Here is an 18,245-nt window from a genome sequence, read left to right as displayed (position 1 = left end):
ATAAGTTCATCTTACCATTATCAATTGATTATTTTAATGCAATTATTTACCTAGGATTATAGCTACTTATGTTTTTAGCTTAAAATAGGTTATTATAATATAATATATATAATAATATGTAATTTAATATTTAATATTATTATAATTGGATATAATAAATAAAATTATTAATTTAAATATAAAATATTATAATTAATATAAATAATAATATTAATTATAATAATATAATTATGTAAATTATCTATAATTAGATTATTTTACTAATATATATGAAAGTTAACTTAATATAAAAAAAGAATTCATATTAATAACATATTATATTAAATTACATAATTGTATAAAATATATTTATTATATTATTTAATCTTTCTTTATTTATTAGTGAAAAGAAAGATTAAATAAGAAAGAATATAATACATTTATAGCTATACATGTTCCATATTAATCTTTAATTATATATAATAGAGAAGTTGTTGTGGTCATACATAGGGGCGTTTCGTTTTTTTTGTTAATGTTTGTGGTTTTTTTCTTTTTTTTTCTTTAAATATTTGAATCTTTTATTTTTTCCTGAATTAATAGATTTAAAATTTTCTTATTTTTTATTTTTAAAAGTTTTATTCTTGCTTGTTTATTCACTTTTTCTTTGTATTATATGTAAGTTTTGTTAGACTAAATGTTCTTTTTGCAGTAATTTGATTTAATTATCAAGTGATTTTGGATTTAGCAATTGATTTAGTATCGGCATAATTCGTGCCAGCAGCCGCGGTTATACGATTGATACAAGTGAATATTATTGGTTAAAACAGTTGTTTATATTATTAGGGTTGAAATATAAATTTGTAAGGTGAAATGTTAAAATTTATTTGTGGCCCTTTTTATGAATCTGTGAAATTTAAATAATAAACTAGGATTAGATACCCTATTATTTTAAATGTTAATTATATTTACCAGGGTACTATTAGTTAAGGTCTTTAAACCCAAAGAATTTGGCGGTATCTCATTCCATTCAGAGAAACCTACCCCATGATTGATAATACACGATTTACTCTACTTAATTTATTTGTTTGTATATCTCCGTTATCAGAGAATCTTTTTAGAGTTATAATTCTCAAGATTTATAACTATAAAATATTTCAGGTCAAGGTGCAGCTTATAGTTAAGAGGAGGTGGGTTACAATAGATTTTTGTTTATAACGGATTTGATAGTGAAATACTGTTAATGAAGGTGGATTTGATAGTAATTTAATTTATTTAATTTAACTGATATTGGCTCTGAGATGTGTACACATCGCCCGTCGCTCTCATTATTGATTATTCTATTTTATTTTAAAGTAGCTTCAATTTAGATGAGATAAGTCGTAACATAGTAGATGTACTGGAAAGTGTATCTAGGAAGAGTTTCAAGATATAACTTATTAGTAAAGTGTTTCATTTACACTGAAAATTTTTCTGTGCAAATCAGGATATCTTGATTATTTATTTTATTATATTTATTTTTTGTTTATTTAATTATTTAATATAAATAATTTTATTGTATTTTTGTCTTAGTATATTTTATAGAATTGATTTTTTAAATTATAGTTTATTGGTAATGTAATTGTTTTATGAAATATTATTTTAAATTTTTTTAAGTAGATTTTATTTATTGTACCTTTTGTATCAGGGTTTATCAAAATTTTAGTATTTATTTTACTTGTCTCGATTTGGGTTGATTTATAAATAATTTATAGTTAATGTATCATAATTATTATTAAATTATTTATAGAAATGAGATGTTAATCGTTTCCCAAGATATCTAGTTTCTTAAGAAAAAATTTAATTTTTTAAAGTTATTTGTTTTTATTTAATTTTTTAAGTAAAAATATTAACTTATTTATTCTTTAAGGGATAAGCTTTGAAGTTAATAACCTATAATTTATTTTATAGAAATATAATAGTAAGCTTTAAACCAGCTATCTTTAAGATTACGTTTTAGTTCATTATTTTTTATTTTGATTTTATAAATATTTTAGGTTTTTTATTAAGATTATTAATTTAATTTTAAAATTTTTGTAATAATGATAGAATTAGTATATTTATTTGTATGAAATTTTTACCTTGTGACCTTATTATAAGGAACTAGGCAAAATTGATTTCCGCCTGTTTATCAAAAACATGTCCTCTTGTTTATATTTTGAGGTCTGGCCTGCTCACTGAGCGTATTTTTAAAGAGCCGCGGTATTTTGACCGTGCAAAGGTAGCATAATCATTAGTCTCTTAATTAGTGGCTGGAATGAATGGCTTGACGAGAAATCAACTGTCTCTTAATAAATTTTTGAATTTAACTTTTGAGTCAAAAGGCTTAAATGAGACGAGAAGACCCTATAGAGCTTGACATTTTACTTTTATATAGTTTTTTGTTTGTCTTTCTATATTTAATGATGATGTTTTGTTGGGGTGACATGAAGAATAGATAAACTCTTCATTATTATATCATTTATTTATGTTTGTTATTTTGATCCATAATTTATGATCATAAGATTAAGTTACCTTAGGGATAACAGCGTAATTGTTTTTGAGAGCTCATATCGACAAAGCAGATTGCGACCTCGATGTTGGATTAAGAAAAATTTTGGGTGCAGGAGCCCAATGATTAGGTCTGTTCGACCTTTAAATTCTTACATGATCTGAGTTCAGACCGGCGTGAGCCAGGTCGGTTTCTATCCTAAGATTGTTAATCCATATTAGTACGAAAGGACCATATGGTTAAAATATTTTTTGTTATATTGATTAATATTCATTTATTTACGATTTTGACAGATTAATGTGTTGAATTTAGAATTCATTTATGTAGATTTTTTCTACAAATAGTATTGATACTTTATGATTTATTTATATTTATTTTGAATTTTGTTTTATTGGTTATTTGTGTTTTAATTAGTGTTGCCTTTTTAACTTTATTAGAGCGTAAGGTTTTAGGTTATATTCAGATTCGAAAGGGTCCAAATAAGGTAGGTTTTGTTGGAATTCCTCAGCCATTTAGAGATGCTATTAAGTTAATTTGTAAGGAGCAGCCAATTCCTATTATATCTAATTACCTACTTTATTATTTTTCCCCTGTTTTTAATTTAATGATTTCTTTAGCCGTTTGAGTAATTTTTCCTTATTTAACTTATATGTGTTCTTTTTCTTATGGATTTTTATTTTTTTTATGTTGTACTAGATTAGGTGTTTATACTGTTATAATTGCTGGTTGATCTTCTAATTCAAATTATTCATTATTAGGTTCTCTTCGTTCTGTTGCTCAAACAATTTCTTATGAAGTTAGTTTAGCTTTAATTTTATTGTCTTTAATTATTTTAATTGGTAGTTTTAATATGTTTGATTTTATAAACTATCAGCTTTATTGTTGATTTATTATTATTTCTTTTCCTTTAGCTTTAGCTTGTTTTGCTTCTTGCTTAGCTGAAACTAATCGTACTCCTTTTGATTTTGCTGAAGGGGAATCTGAGTTAGTTTCAGGATTTAATATTGAGTATGGTGCCGGTGGTTTTACTTTAATTTTTTTAGCTGAATATACTAGAATTGTCTTCATAAGAATGTTATTGGCTTTAATTTTTTTGGGCGGTGATTTTTATTCTTTTATATTTTTTATTAAGCTTGCTATTATATCTTTTGGTTTTATTTGGGTTCGTGGAACATTACCACGGTTCCGTTATGATAAATTAATGTACTTAGATTGAAAAAGTTTTTTACCTTTATCTTTGAATTTTTTTATTTTCTTTGTTGGTTTAAAGATTTTATTTATCTCATTTGTTTAGTGAAATTTTTTGAGAAAAGTTAATAGAAGAGTTAAACTTCTAATTTTATGTTTTCAAAACATATGCTTTTCCTAAGCTAATTAACTTTATTCCTTAATTAATTTATCTCATGCGTTTGTGACATGGACATTAATTAAGAAATATGTGAAGTAAATAATTGTTAAGATTTGACCTGTTATAATATAAGGTTCTTCAACAGGTCGTTTACCAATTCACGTTAGTAAGCATACAACAACTACTATAATTCAGAATAAAATTTGATTAATAGGGTAAAATTGAATGCCTCGGAATGGTGTTTTATTATAAAATGGTAAAATTATTAAGATTCTAATTTATAAAAATAATGCAATAACACCTCCTAACTTATTAGGGATAGATCGTAGAATTGCATATGCAAATAGGAAATATCATTCTGGTTGAATGTGAACTGGTGTTACTAATGGGTTGGCAGGTACAAAGTTATCTGGATCTCCTAATAGGTAAGGATTAATTAAACATAGTATAATTAATAATGATGTTATTATTACAAATGTAATAGAATCCTTAAAGGTAAAGTATGGATGGAATGGAATTTTTTCAATATCTCCATTTAGTCCAAGAGGATTATTAGATCCTGTTTGGTGAAGAAAAAATAAATGAATTGCTGCTATAGCAGCAATAATAAATGGTAATACAAAATGGAATGTGAAGAATCGATTTAATGTTGCATTATCAACAGCGAATCCTCCTCATACTCATTGGACTAAATCTGTTCCTAAGTATGGGATTGCTGATAATAAATTAGTAATTACTGTTGTACCTCAAAAAGATATTTGGCCTCAGGGTAAGACATATCCTATAAATGCAGTTGCTATAACTAAAAATAAAATCACTGTACCAATTATTCAGGTATGTATATATATATAAGATCCATAGTAAATTCCCCGTCCTACATGTAAGTAAATACAAATAAAAAATATAGATGCTCCATTTACGTGTAAGGTTCGGATAATTCAACCATTATTTACGTCTCGGCAGATGTGTACTACACTACTGAATGCTATTTCAATATTTGATGTATAATGTATAGCTAAAAATAGTCCAGTTACGATTTGAATTACCAAACATAACCCTAATAGGGATCCAAAATTTCATCAAAATGAAATATTTGTTGGGGCAGGTAAGTCAATTAAAGAGCTATTAATAATTTTAATTAAAGGATGTCTTAATCGTAAGGGTTTATTCATTAGTAATTATCTTATTTTACGAATAGGTCCCTGATTAATATTGGTGATTTTAACAACTGCTAGTAGTGCTAAAAATAAATAAATTATTATTATTATTGTAATAATGAATGTTGGTCTATTATAAATTTTTCTAAAGATATTGTTATTTCTTGATAATTGATTGAATTATCAATATTTATAGTTTCGGTGTTTTTGAAAAAGTCTATAAATATCTAGAATAATTAATATTAATATGATAAATACTCACATTATTAATGTAATAATTATAGTGATTGATTTAGGCTGAAATATTTCGTTTGATGCAATTCTTGTAATGTAAATAATAGTTTAATGGAATCTAATCATACTCAAGCACTACAAGGATTATTCTTCACAGTGTTATTAGGACTATACTTTACAATACTTCAAGCATATGAATATTGAGAAGCACCTTTTACCATTGCAGATGCAGTTTATGGATCAACATTCTTTGTTGCAACAGGATTCCATGGTTTACACGTAATTATTGGAACAATCTTTTTATCAACATGTCTACTTCGACACTCAATAAATCAATTTTCACCTAGACATCACTTTGGATTTGAAGCAGCAGCATGATACTGACACTTCGTAGACGTAGTATGATTATTCTTATATATCTCTATTTATTGATGAGGTAGATAATTGTTTTTCTAGTATAAATAGTACATTTGACTTCCAATCAGAAAGCTTGATATAAATCAAGAAAAACAATTCTAATTCTATCAACAAGAGTTTTCATTAGATTTATTATTCCAATAATTGTTATAATCCTGGCAACAACACTATCAAAAAAATTAATTAATGATCGAGAAAAAAGTTCACCATTTGAATGTGGGTTTGATCCAAAAAGATCAGCACGAATACCATTCTCAATACAATTCTTCCTAATCGCAGTAATCTTTTTAATTTTTGATGTAGAAATTGCACTAATTCTACCAATTGTAATTATTTTTAAAACTTCAGACATTATAATCTGAACAGTATCAACAATACTTTTTATTCTAGTTCTATTAGGAGGACTATAGCATGAATGAAACCAAGGAGCATTACAATGAGCAGAATAAAGGGTTGTAGTTAAATATAACATTTGGGTTGCATTCAAAAAGTATTGATATTATCAATCAACCTTAAATTGAATAAGAAGCGAAATATTACAGTCAGTTTCGACCTGGAAGATTGGTATGTACTACCCTTATTCTTATTAATTGAAGCCAAAAAGAGGCATATTATTGTTAATAATATAATTGAACTATAATAGTTCCAATTAAGGAAATGTAAAGCCAATATGAAAGCTGCTAACTTTTTATATTAGCGGTTAAACTCCGTTAACATTTCTAAAATTTATATAGTTTAAATAAAACATTACATTTTCACTGTAAAAATAATATATCTATATTTCTAAATACTTAAAAGTAAAAATACTTCCTTAACATCTTCAGTGTCACGCTCTAATTATAAGCTATTTAAGTAAACGAAAAACAATATTACCAAAATAAATATTCAAAAAATAAAAGTTAAAAGATAAATCTTGAAATTAGAATCATATCAACCTTGAATATAACCAATTAAATAAATAAATAATCTATATAAACCTTGACCACCAAGTAATTCACCTCAACCATAATCAAATGACTTAGATGAATAATAACCTATTTTTAAAGGAATATATCTAATAAACTTAGTTGAAAGAAAAGGTATAAATCATATAGAACCAGCAAATCTAACAAAAGAAAGTATACTTAAAGAAAATAAATTATGAGAAAAATCAAAATTAGAAATAAGATAACCTAAATAAGCACCTAAAATAACAACTGTAATAGTTAAAAACTTTAAATAATAAGGTAAAGCAATCACATGAGGAATAGGAAAAATTAATCAAGATAAAAGACTACCACCAAAAACAGCAACAAACAATAGACCAATTATTCCAAATGAAATATAATAACCCTTATCATCAAAAGAAAATCTAGAATAAAAATTATTATCACCAGATATTGAATAATAAAACAAACGAAAAGAATAAGAAGCAGTAAAACCAGTAGAAAAAAAATAAAGAAAAAAAATTAAACAATTAATTCATCTTAAACAAACCATCTCAAGAATTAAATCCTTTGAATAAAATCCCGCTAAAAAAGGTATTCCACACAAAGATAAACTAGAAACATTAAAACAAACTGAAGTTAAAGGTATGAAATTAACAATTGATCCTATAAAACGAATATCCTGAGAATCCTTCAAATTATGAATTATTGAACCTGCACATATAAATAATAATGCCTTAAATAAAGCATGAGCCAATAAATGAAAAAATGCAAGCTTTGGATAACCTATAGCCAAAATTCTTATTATTAAACCAAGTTGTCTTAAAGTAGAAAGAGCAATAATCTTCTTTAAATCAAACTCAAAATTAGCGCCCAATCCAGCCATAAATATAGTTATACAACCAATTAAAAGTAAAAATCAACCACAATTATAAGTATCCAATATTGGTCTAAAACGAATTAATAAATAAACACCAGCAGTAACAAGAGTAGAAGAATGAACTAAAGCAGAAACAGGAGTAGGAGCTGCTATAGCAGCAGGAAGTCATGAAGAGAAAGGAATCTGAGCTCTCTTAGTTATAGCTGCTAAAACAATTAATATAGTAATGAGCTTTATTTCAAAAGAATTAGAAATAAAATCATAATAATAAATATAATTTCAACCACCAAAATTTAACATTCATGCAATAGAAATTAAAATAGCAACATCACCAATACGATTAGAAAGTGCAGTTAATATACCAGCACTATAAGATTTTACATTTTGATAATAAATAACTAAACAATAAGAAACTAAACCTAAACCATCTCAACCTAATAAAATTCTAATTAAATTAGGACTAATAATTAAAAAACCTATAGAAAGAATAAATATTAAAACAATAATAATAAAACGATTTATATTCTTTTCACCAGATATATAATCCTCTCTATAATAAATAACCAAAGAAGAAATATATATAACAAAAGATATAAAAATAAGAGATATTCAATCCAAAATTAAAGTTATAACATCTATAGAACCATTTAAATTGAAAAGCTCTCACTCAACAAAAACTCTATAATCAATTATTAAATAATAAATACCTAAAATAAAAATTATAGTTCTCGAAATAAACAAAGAAAAAAAACTCAAAGAACAAATAGAAAATAAATTCACGGCCTAAGATGAAAAACTTCATATCATTGATTCCACAAAACAATATTTTTAATTAAAATACTTAAGCAAACTAAACAAAGAAATATTCACCCTTTAAACAGAGAATATTTAAAGGCAATCAATGTAAAAGTAAAAGATGATATTCACGAAAATAACCAAGAGAACAAGTATAAACACCAGAATAATAATTCCCATGCTGAGAATAAGAATATATATACAAAGTATAAACAGCTCTAAAAAAAGATAAAAAAATCAAAGCAAAGAATCTAAAAGAAGATCAAGATATAATTATATTTAATAATCTAATTTCACCTACCAAATTTAAAGAAGGAGGAGCAGCCATATTTGATGATCTTAAAAGAAATCATCATAAAGCCATTCTTGGCATCAAATTAATTATACCCTTGTTAATTAATAATCTTCGTCTACCTAAACGTTCATAAATAATATTAGATAAACAAAATAAACCAGAAGAACATAAACCATGACCAACCATTAGAGAAAGAGAACCTACACAACCTCATCAATTCATAGTCATCAATCCACCAATAACCATTCTTATATGAGCAACAGAAGAATATGCAATTAAAGACTTTAAATCAACCTGACGAAAACAAATAAATCTTACAATAACACCCCCAGATAAACCTAAAGACAATCAAAAATAATTAAACTTTAAACCCAAATAAGAAATAACCTTTATAACATGAAAAATACCATAACCACCTAACTTTAATAAAACACCAGCAAGAATTATTCTACCTGAAATAGGGGCCTCTACATGAGCCTTAGGAAGTCATAAATGAACCAAAAACATAGGTATCTTAACTAAAAAAGCCAAAATTATAAATACATAAAACATAAAATAATAAGAACCAAAATCAACCAATAAAGGAAAATATAAAGTATTAGAAAAATCATAAACCTTAAATAAAACTAATAATAAAGGTAATCTAGCAACCAAAGTATAAAAAATTAAATAAACACCAGCCTGCAAACGCTCAGGTTGATAACCCCAACCCAAAATTAAAAGTAAAGTAGGAACTAATCTAGCCTCAAAAAAAATATAAAAAGAAAGAAGACTTAATCTAGCAAATGAACAATAAAGCGTAATTATTAAAATCAAAACCATAAAAACAAAAAAATTAGAATGATATGAACTTAAATAAACTGAACCTCTAGCAGTGATTATTAAAGAACAAATCCAAAAACTAAGTAAAATTAAACTAAAAGAAAAATAATCAATACCAAAATAATATCTAATTATATTCAAATCAGCATATGAATAAACACAAATTATAAAAACAAAACCCGACAGAAACATTAAAGAATGAACCAACCATCAACAATTATTTAATAAACAAAGAGGGATCAAAAAAATAGTTATAAATAAATACTTTAACATAAAGATAAACCAAAAGAATTAAAAAAATCATTACCATGAGAACGAATTATTGAAACTAAAATAGAAAGACCTAAAGCACCCTCACAAACAGAAAAAACTAAAAAAATAACAGGAAAAAAATAATCATAACCAAACTCAATAAGAAAAACAATAACTAACATAAATAAAGAAAGAACAATATATTCTAATCTCAAAAGTACCATTAATAAATGTTTACGTTTAGAAGAAAAAACATAAACACCAGCAAAATAAATCAATAAAGAAGTAAAATTAGAGAATATAAACATTAGTTTTAATAGTTTAAAAAAAACGCCGGTCTTGTAAACCGGAAATAAGTCCAGCCCCCACTTTTAAAACTTCAGAGGTGGAAAAGCTTCCATCATCGGTCCCCAAAACCGGTATTTTAAATAAACTAACCCCTGAAATGATCAAAATAATAATTATATCATTATCAAATGTAATAAATATTAATTTTATTAAATTAAGACACCCAATATCAATAATGCTTTTTATTATCCTTCAAACCTTCCTAGTTGGATTAATAACAGGAACAATAATAGAAAGATATTGATTATCATATACTTTATTTTTAACATTTCTTGGTGGTATACTAGTATTATTTATTTACATTACAAGAATTGCATCAAACGAAATATTTCAGCCTAAATCAATCACTATAATTATTACATTAATAATGTGAGTATTTATCATATTAATATTAATTATTTTAGATATATCTATATTTATAGACTTTTTCAAAAACACCGAAACTATAAATATTGATAATTCAATCAATTATCAAGAAATAACAATATCTTTAGAAAAATTTATAATAGACCAACATTCATTATTACAATAATAATAATAATTTATTTATTTTTAGCACTACTAGCAGTTGTTAAAATCACCAATATTAATCAGGGACCTATTCGTAAAATAAGATAATTACTAATGAATAAACCCTTACGATTAAGACATCCTTTAATTAAAATTATTAATAGCTCTTTAATTGACTTACCTGCCCCAACAAATATTTCATTTTGATGAAATTTTGGATCCCTATTAGGGTTATGTTTGGTAATTCAAATCGTAACTGGACTATTTTTAGCTATACATTATACATCAAATATTGAAATAGCATTCAGTAGTGTAGTACACATCTGCCGAGACGTAAATAATGGTTGAATTATCCGAACCTTACACGTAAATGGAGCATCTATATTTTTTATTTGTATTTACTTACATGTAGGACGGGGAATTTACTATGGATCTTATATATATATACATACCTGAATAATTGGTACAGTGATTTTATTTTTAGTTATAGCAACTGCATTTATAGGATATGTCTTACCCTGAGGCCAAATATCTTTTTGAGGTACAACAGTAATTACTAATTTATTATCAGCAATCCCATACTTAGGAACAGATTTAGTCCAATGAGTATGAGGAGGATTCGCTGTTGATAATGCAACATTAAATCGATTCTTCACATTCCATTTTGTATTACCATTTATTATTGCTGCTATAGCAGCAATTCATTTATTTTTTCTTCACCAAACAGGATCTAATAATCCTCTTGGACTAAATGGAGATATTGAAAAAATTCCATTCCATCCATACTTTACCTTTAAGGATTCTATTACATTTGTAATAATAACATCATTATTAATTATACTATGTTTAATTAATCCTTACCTATTAGGAGATCCAGATAACTTTGTACCTGCCAACCCATTAGTAACACCAGTTCACATTCAACCAGAATGATATTTCCTATTTGCATATGCAATTCTACGATCTATCCCTAATAAGTTAGGAGGTGTTATTGCATTATTTTTATAAATTAGAATCTTAATAATTTTACCATTTTATAATAAAACACCATTCCGAGGCATTCAATTTTACCCTATTAATCAAATTTTATTCTGAATTATAGTAGTTGTTGTATGCTTACTAACGTGAATTGGTAAACGACCTGTTGAAGAACCTTATATTATAACAGGTCAAATCTTAACAATTATTTACTTCACATATTTCTTAATTAATGTCCATGTCGCAAACGCATGAGATAAATTAATTAAGGAATAAAGTTAATTAGCTTAGGAAAAGCATATGTTTTGAAAACATAAAATTAGAAGTTTAACTCTTCTATTAACTTTTCTCAAAAAATTTCACTAAACAAATGAGATAAATAAAATCTTTAAACCAACAAAGAAAATAAAAAAATTCAAAGATAAAGGTAAAAAACTTTTTCAAGCTAAGTACATTAATTTATCATAACGGAACCGTGGTAATGTTCCACGAACCCAAATAAAACCAAAAGATATAATAGCAAGCTTAATAAAAAATATAAAAGAATAAAAATGACCGCCCAAAAAAATTAAAGCCAATAACATTCTTATGAAGACAATTCTAGTATATTCAGCTAAAAAAATTAAAGTAAAACCACCGGCACCATACTCAATATTAAATCCTGAAACTAACTCAGATTCCCCTTCAGCAAAATCAAAAGGAGTACGATTAGTTTCAGCTAAGCAAGAAGCAAAACAAGCTAAAGCTAAAGGAAAAGAAATAATAATAAATCAACAATAAAGCTGATAGTTTATAAAATCAAACATATTAAAACTACCAATTAAAATAATTAAAGACAATAAAATTAAAGCTAAACTAACTTCATAAGAAATTGTTTGAGCAACAGAACGAAGAGAACCTAATAATGAATAATTTGAATTAGAAGATCAACCAGCAATTATAACAGTATAAACACCTAATCTAGTACAACATAAAAAAAATAAAAATCCATAAGAAAAAGAACACATATAAGTTAAATAAGGAAAAATTACTCAAACGGCTAAAGAAATCATTAAATTAAAAACAGGGGAAAAATAATAAAGTAGGTAATTAGATATAATAGGAATTGGCTGCTCCTTACAAATTAACTTAATAGCATCTCTAAATGGCTGAGGAATTCCAACAAAACCTACCTTATTTGGACCCTTTCGAATCTGAATATAACCTAAAACCTTACGCTCTAATAAAGTTAAAAAGGCAACACTAATTAAAACACAAATAACCAATAAAAGAAAATTCAAAATAAATATAAATAAATCATAAAGTATCAATACTATTTGTAGAAAAAATCTACATAAATGAATTCTAAATTCAACACATTAATCTGTCAAAATAGTAAATAAATTAATATTAATCAATATAACAAAAAATATTTTAACCATATGGTCCTTTCGTACTAATATGGATTAACAATCTTAGGATAGAAACCGACCTGGCTCACGCCGGTCTGAACTCAGATCATGTAAGAATTTAAAGGTCGAACAGACCTAATCATTGGGCTCCTGCACCCAAAATTTTTCTTAATCCAACATCGAGGTCGCAATCTGCTTTGTCGATATGAGCTCTCAAAAACAATTACACTGTTATCCCTAAGGTAACTTAATCTTATGATCATAAATTATGGATCAAAATAACAAACATAAATAAATGATATAATAATGAAGAGTTTATCTATTCTTCATGTCACCCCAACAAAACATCATCATTAAATATAGAAAGACAAACAAAAAACTATATAAAAGTAAAATGTCAAGCTCTATAGGGTCTTCTCGTCTCATTTAAGCCTTTTGACTCAAAAGTTAAATTCAAAAATTTATTAAGAGACAGTTGATTTCTCGTCAAGCCATTCATTCCAGCCACTAATTAAGAGACTAATGATTATGCTACCTTTGCACGGTCAAAATACCGCGGCTCTTTAAAAATACGCTCAGTGAGCAGGCCAGACCTCAAAATATAAACAAGAGGACATGTTTTTGATAAACACTCGGAAATCAATTTTGCCTAGTTCCTTATAATAAGTTCACAAGGTAAAAATTTCATACAAATAAATATACTAATTCTATCATTATTACAAAAATTTTAAAATTAAATTAATAATCTTAATAAAAAACCTAAAATATTTATAAAATCAAAATAAAAAATAATGAACTAAAACGTAATCTTAAAGATAGCTGGTTTAAAGCTTACTATTATATTTCTATAAAATAAATTATAGGTTATTAACTTCAAAGCTTATCCCTTAAAGAATAAATAAGTTAATATTTTTACTTAAAAAATTAAATAAAAACAAATAACTTTAAAAAATTAAATTTTTTCTTAAGAAACTAGATATCTTGGGAAACGATTAACATCTCATTTCTATAAATAATTTAATAATAATTATGATACATTAACTATAAATTATTTATAAATCAACCCAAATCGAGACAAGTAAAATAAATACTAAAATTTTGATAAACCCTGATACAAAAGGTACAATAAATAAAATCTACTTAAAAAAATTTAAAATAATATTTCATAAAACACTTACATTACCAATAAACTATAATTTAAAAAATCAATTCTATAAAATATACTAAGACAAAAATACAATAAAATTATTTATATTAAATAATTAAATAAACAAAAAATAAATATAATAAAATAAATAATCAAGATATCCTGATTTGCACAGAAAAAATTTCAGTGTAAATGAAACACTTTACTAATAAGTTATATCTTGAAACTCTTCCTAGATACACTTTCCAGTACATCTACTATGTTACGACTTATCTCATCTAAATTGAAGCTACTTTAAAATAAAATAGAATAATCAATAATGAGAGCGACGGGCGATGTGTACACATCTCAGAGCCAATATCAGTTAAATTAAATAAATTAAATTACTATCAAATCCACCTTCATTAACAGTATTTCACTATCAAATCCGTTATAAACAAAAATCTATTGTAACCCACCTCCTCTTAACTATAAGCTGCACCTTGACCTGAAATATTTTATAATTATAAATCTTGAGAATTATAACTCTAAAAAGATTCTCTGATAACGGAGATATACAAACAAATAAATGAAGTAGAGTAAATCGTGTATTATCAATCATGGGGTAGGTTCCTCTGAATGGAATGAGATACCGCCAAATTCTTTGGGTTTAAAGACCTTAACTAATAGTACCCTGGTAAATATAATTAACATTTAAAATAATAGGGTATCTAATCCTAGTTTATTATTTAAATTTCACAGATTCATAAAAAGGGCCACAAATAAATTTTAACATTTCACCTTACAAATTTATATTTCAACCCTAATAATATAAACAACTGTTTTAACCAATAATATTTACTTGTACCAATCGTATAACCGCGGCTGCTGGCACGAATTATGCCGATACTAAATCAATTGCTAAATCCAAAATCACTTGATAATTAAATCAAATTACTGCAAAAAGAACATTTAGTCTAACAAAACTTACATATAATACAAAGAAAAAGTGAATAAACAAGCAAGAATAAAACTTTTAAAAATAAAAAATAAGAAAATTTTAAATCTATTAATTCAGGAAAAAATAAAAGATTCAAATATTTAAAGAAAAAAAAAAGAAAAAAACCACAAACATTAACAAAAAAAAAAGAAACGCCCCTATGTATGACCACAACAACTTCTCTATTATATATAATTAAAGATTAATATGGAACATGTATAGCAATAAATGTATTATATTCTTTCTTATTTAATCTTTCTTTTCACTAATAAATAAAGAAAGATTAAATAATATAATAAATATATTTTATACAATTATGTAATTTAATATAATATGTTATTAATATGAATTCTTTTTTTATATTAAGTTAACTTTCATATATATTAGTTAAATAATCTAATTATAGATAATTTACATAATTATATTATTATAATTAATATTATTATTTATATTAATTATAATATTTTATATTTAAATTAATAATTTTATTTATTATATCCAATTATAATAATATTAAATATTAAATTACATATTATTATATATATTATATTATAATAACCTATTTTAAGCTAAAAACATAAGTAGCTATAATCCTAGGTAAATAATTGCATTAAAATAATCAATTGATAATGGTAAGATGAACTTATAATACTATAATTTCAATTAAATGTAATATATTAATATAAATTATTTATTATATATATATATATATATAAAAATAAAATGAACAGGATAAATTAATCCTAATTAAACAAAATAATACATAAATGAATTTCAAAAAAAAACTTTCGATTTATATATTAAATAAATGAAGTGCCTGATTAAAGGGTTACCTTGATAGGGTAAATAAAGTAAATAAAATTACCTTCATTAAAATTACATAAGATAGAATTAAACTACCTCCTTTAGTATCAAAAACTAACGTGCATCATACACCTTAATGTAAAAAGGTAAGCTAAACAAGCTAATGGGTTCATACCCCATTTATAGAGGTATCAATCCTCTCCTTTTTAATGACCAACAACTCTACAAAACTTCTCTTCCTATCAACATTAATGATAGGAACGATCCTGTCCATTTCATCAAATTCCTGATTTGGGGTTTGAATAGGACTTGAGATCAACTTACTTTCATTTATTCCGCTCCTAACAAGAAATAAAAATATAATAATAAATGAATCATCAATTAAATATTTTATTGTCCAAGCAATAGCATCGACAATATTATCATTTTCAATTTTGCTGATTCAAATAAAATATCCCATGGGATGGGAAACAGAATTTATCCCATCAATAATAATTAGATCTAGACTATTATTAAAGATTGGAGCTGCACCTTTCCATTTCTGATTTCCAGAAGTTATAGGAGCATCAAGATGAAATAATTGTTTAACATTAATAACATGACAAAAAATCGCCCCAATAATGGTCTTATCTTATTGTATTCAATTAAGAACTTTTATTTGAACAATTATTATCTTAAGAATTATTATTGGGGCAATAGGAGGTTTAAATCAAACATCCTTACGACAACTTTTAGCATATTCATCAATCAGACATCTAGGTTGAATAATTAGATCATTAACAGTCAGAGAAAACATCTGAGAACTATACTTCATTATTTACTCACTATTAAGATTAATTATAGTTTTATTATTTAAGCAAATAAATTTATTTTTCATAAATCAAATTTATTCAGCCAGAAATATAAAAACCGAAATTAAATTCATAATATTCTTATCTTTATTATCTTTAGGTGGACTACCACCATTCCTTGGATTCTTACCAAAATGAATTGTAATACAATCATTAATAGAAAACAATATAACAACTATTATAACTATTATAGTTGTATTAACTACAATTACACTCTACTACTATATACGTATTAGATTCTCAGCTCTAATTATATCATACACAGAAAATTCGTGATCTATAAAGATAAAGTCCCAAAAATCAAGAATCATTCTTCCTATAACAGTAATAATTTCAACAATAGGATTGATTTCAACATCAACCTTAATTTCATTATACTAAGGACTTAAGTTAATCAAACTAATAACCTTCAAAGTTATAATTAAAAGAATAATCTTTTAGGCCTTAGTAAAATTTTACACCTCTAGAATTGCAGTCTAGAATCATAATTGAATATAAGACCTAAATATGATAAGAGAGAAAACATCTCATAAGTAGATTTACAGTCTACCACCTAAAATTCAGCCATCTTACCGCAAAAATGATTATTCTCAACAAACCATAAGGACATTGGTACTTTACACTTCATATTTGGAGCATGAGCAGGAATAGTAGGAACATCAATAAGAATACTTATTCGTGCTGAACTTGGCCAACCCGGATCTCTAATTGGGGATGACAAGATTTATAATGTTATTATTACAGCTCACGCATTTGTAATAATTTTCTTTATAGTAATACCTATTATAATTGGTGGATTTGGTAATTGACTTGTTCCACTAATAATTGGTGCACCAGATATAGCATTTCCACGAATAAATAATATAAGTTTTTGATTACTACCACCTTCACTAACCCTTCTTCTTACATCTTCTATAGTAGATAATTGTGCTGGTACAGGATGAACAGTTTACCCTCCTCTAGCAGGAGCTATTGCACACGGGGGTGCATCTGTAGATCTAGCTATTTTTTCACTGCACTTAGCAGGTGTATCATCTATTCTTGGTGCAGTGAATTTCATTACAACAGCAATTAATATACGATCAGAAAGTATAACTTTAGATCAAACACCTTTATTTGTATGATCTGTAGCTATTACAGCATTACTTCTCCTTCTTTCACTTCCAGTTTTAGCAGGAGCTATTACTATATTATTAACAGATCGAAATTTAAATACATCATTCTTTGACCCTGCAGGAGGGGGTGACCCAATTCTATATCAACATCTATTTTGATTCTTTGGACACCCAGAAGTTTATATTTTAATTCTACCGGGGTTCGGAATTATTTCACATATTGTATGTCAAGAAAGAGGAATAATTGAATCATTTGGAACATTAGGTATAATTTATGCTATACTATCAATTGGACTAATAGGATTTATTGTATGAGCACATCATATATTTGCAGTAGGAATGGATGTTGACACACGAGCATATTTTACATCAGCAACAATAATTATTGCTGTACCTACAGGAATTAAGGTATTTAGATGATTAGCTACATTATGTGGAACTAAATTCAAGTTCAATCCACCATTATTATGAGCTCTAGGATTTATTTTCC

General features: G+C 25.7%; 1 long non-coding RNA gene across 2 annotated transcripts in view; it reads left to right on the top strand.

Annotated features, from left to right (window-relative positions):
- LOC126301640 (uncharacterized) overlaps window positions 1–14,042 on the top strand; it is a 90,894-nt gene extending 76,852 nt beyond the window's left edge. For both annotated transcript variants that reach the window (XR_007553070.1, XR_007553069.1), the window contains exon 2: window positions 13,535–14,042. This is a non-coding gene — a long non-coding RNA (uncharacterized LOC126301640). The remainder of the gene's footprint in view (window positions 1–13,534) is intronic.
- Window positions 14,043–18,245: the final 4,203 nt, after the last annotated feature.

Source organism: Schistocerca gregaria, unplaced genomic scaffold (genome assembly GCF_023897955.1).
Source record: "Schistocerca gregaria isolate iqSchGreg1 unplaced genomic scaffold, iqSchGreg1.2 ptg000077l, whole genome shotgun sequence".
Taxonomy (NCBI): domain Eukaryota; kingdom Metazoa; phylum Arthropoda; class Insecta; order Orthoptera; family Acrididae; genus Schistocerca; species Schistocerca gregaria.
Note: the sequence above shows the minus strand (reverse complement) of the source record. Positions and strands in the feature narration are given on the sequence as shown.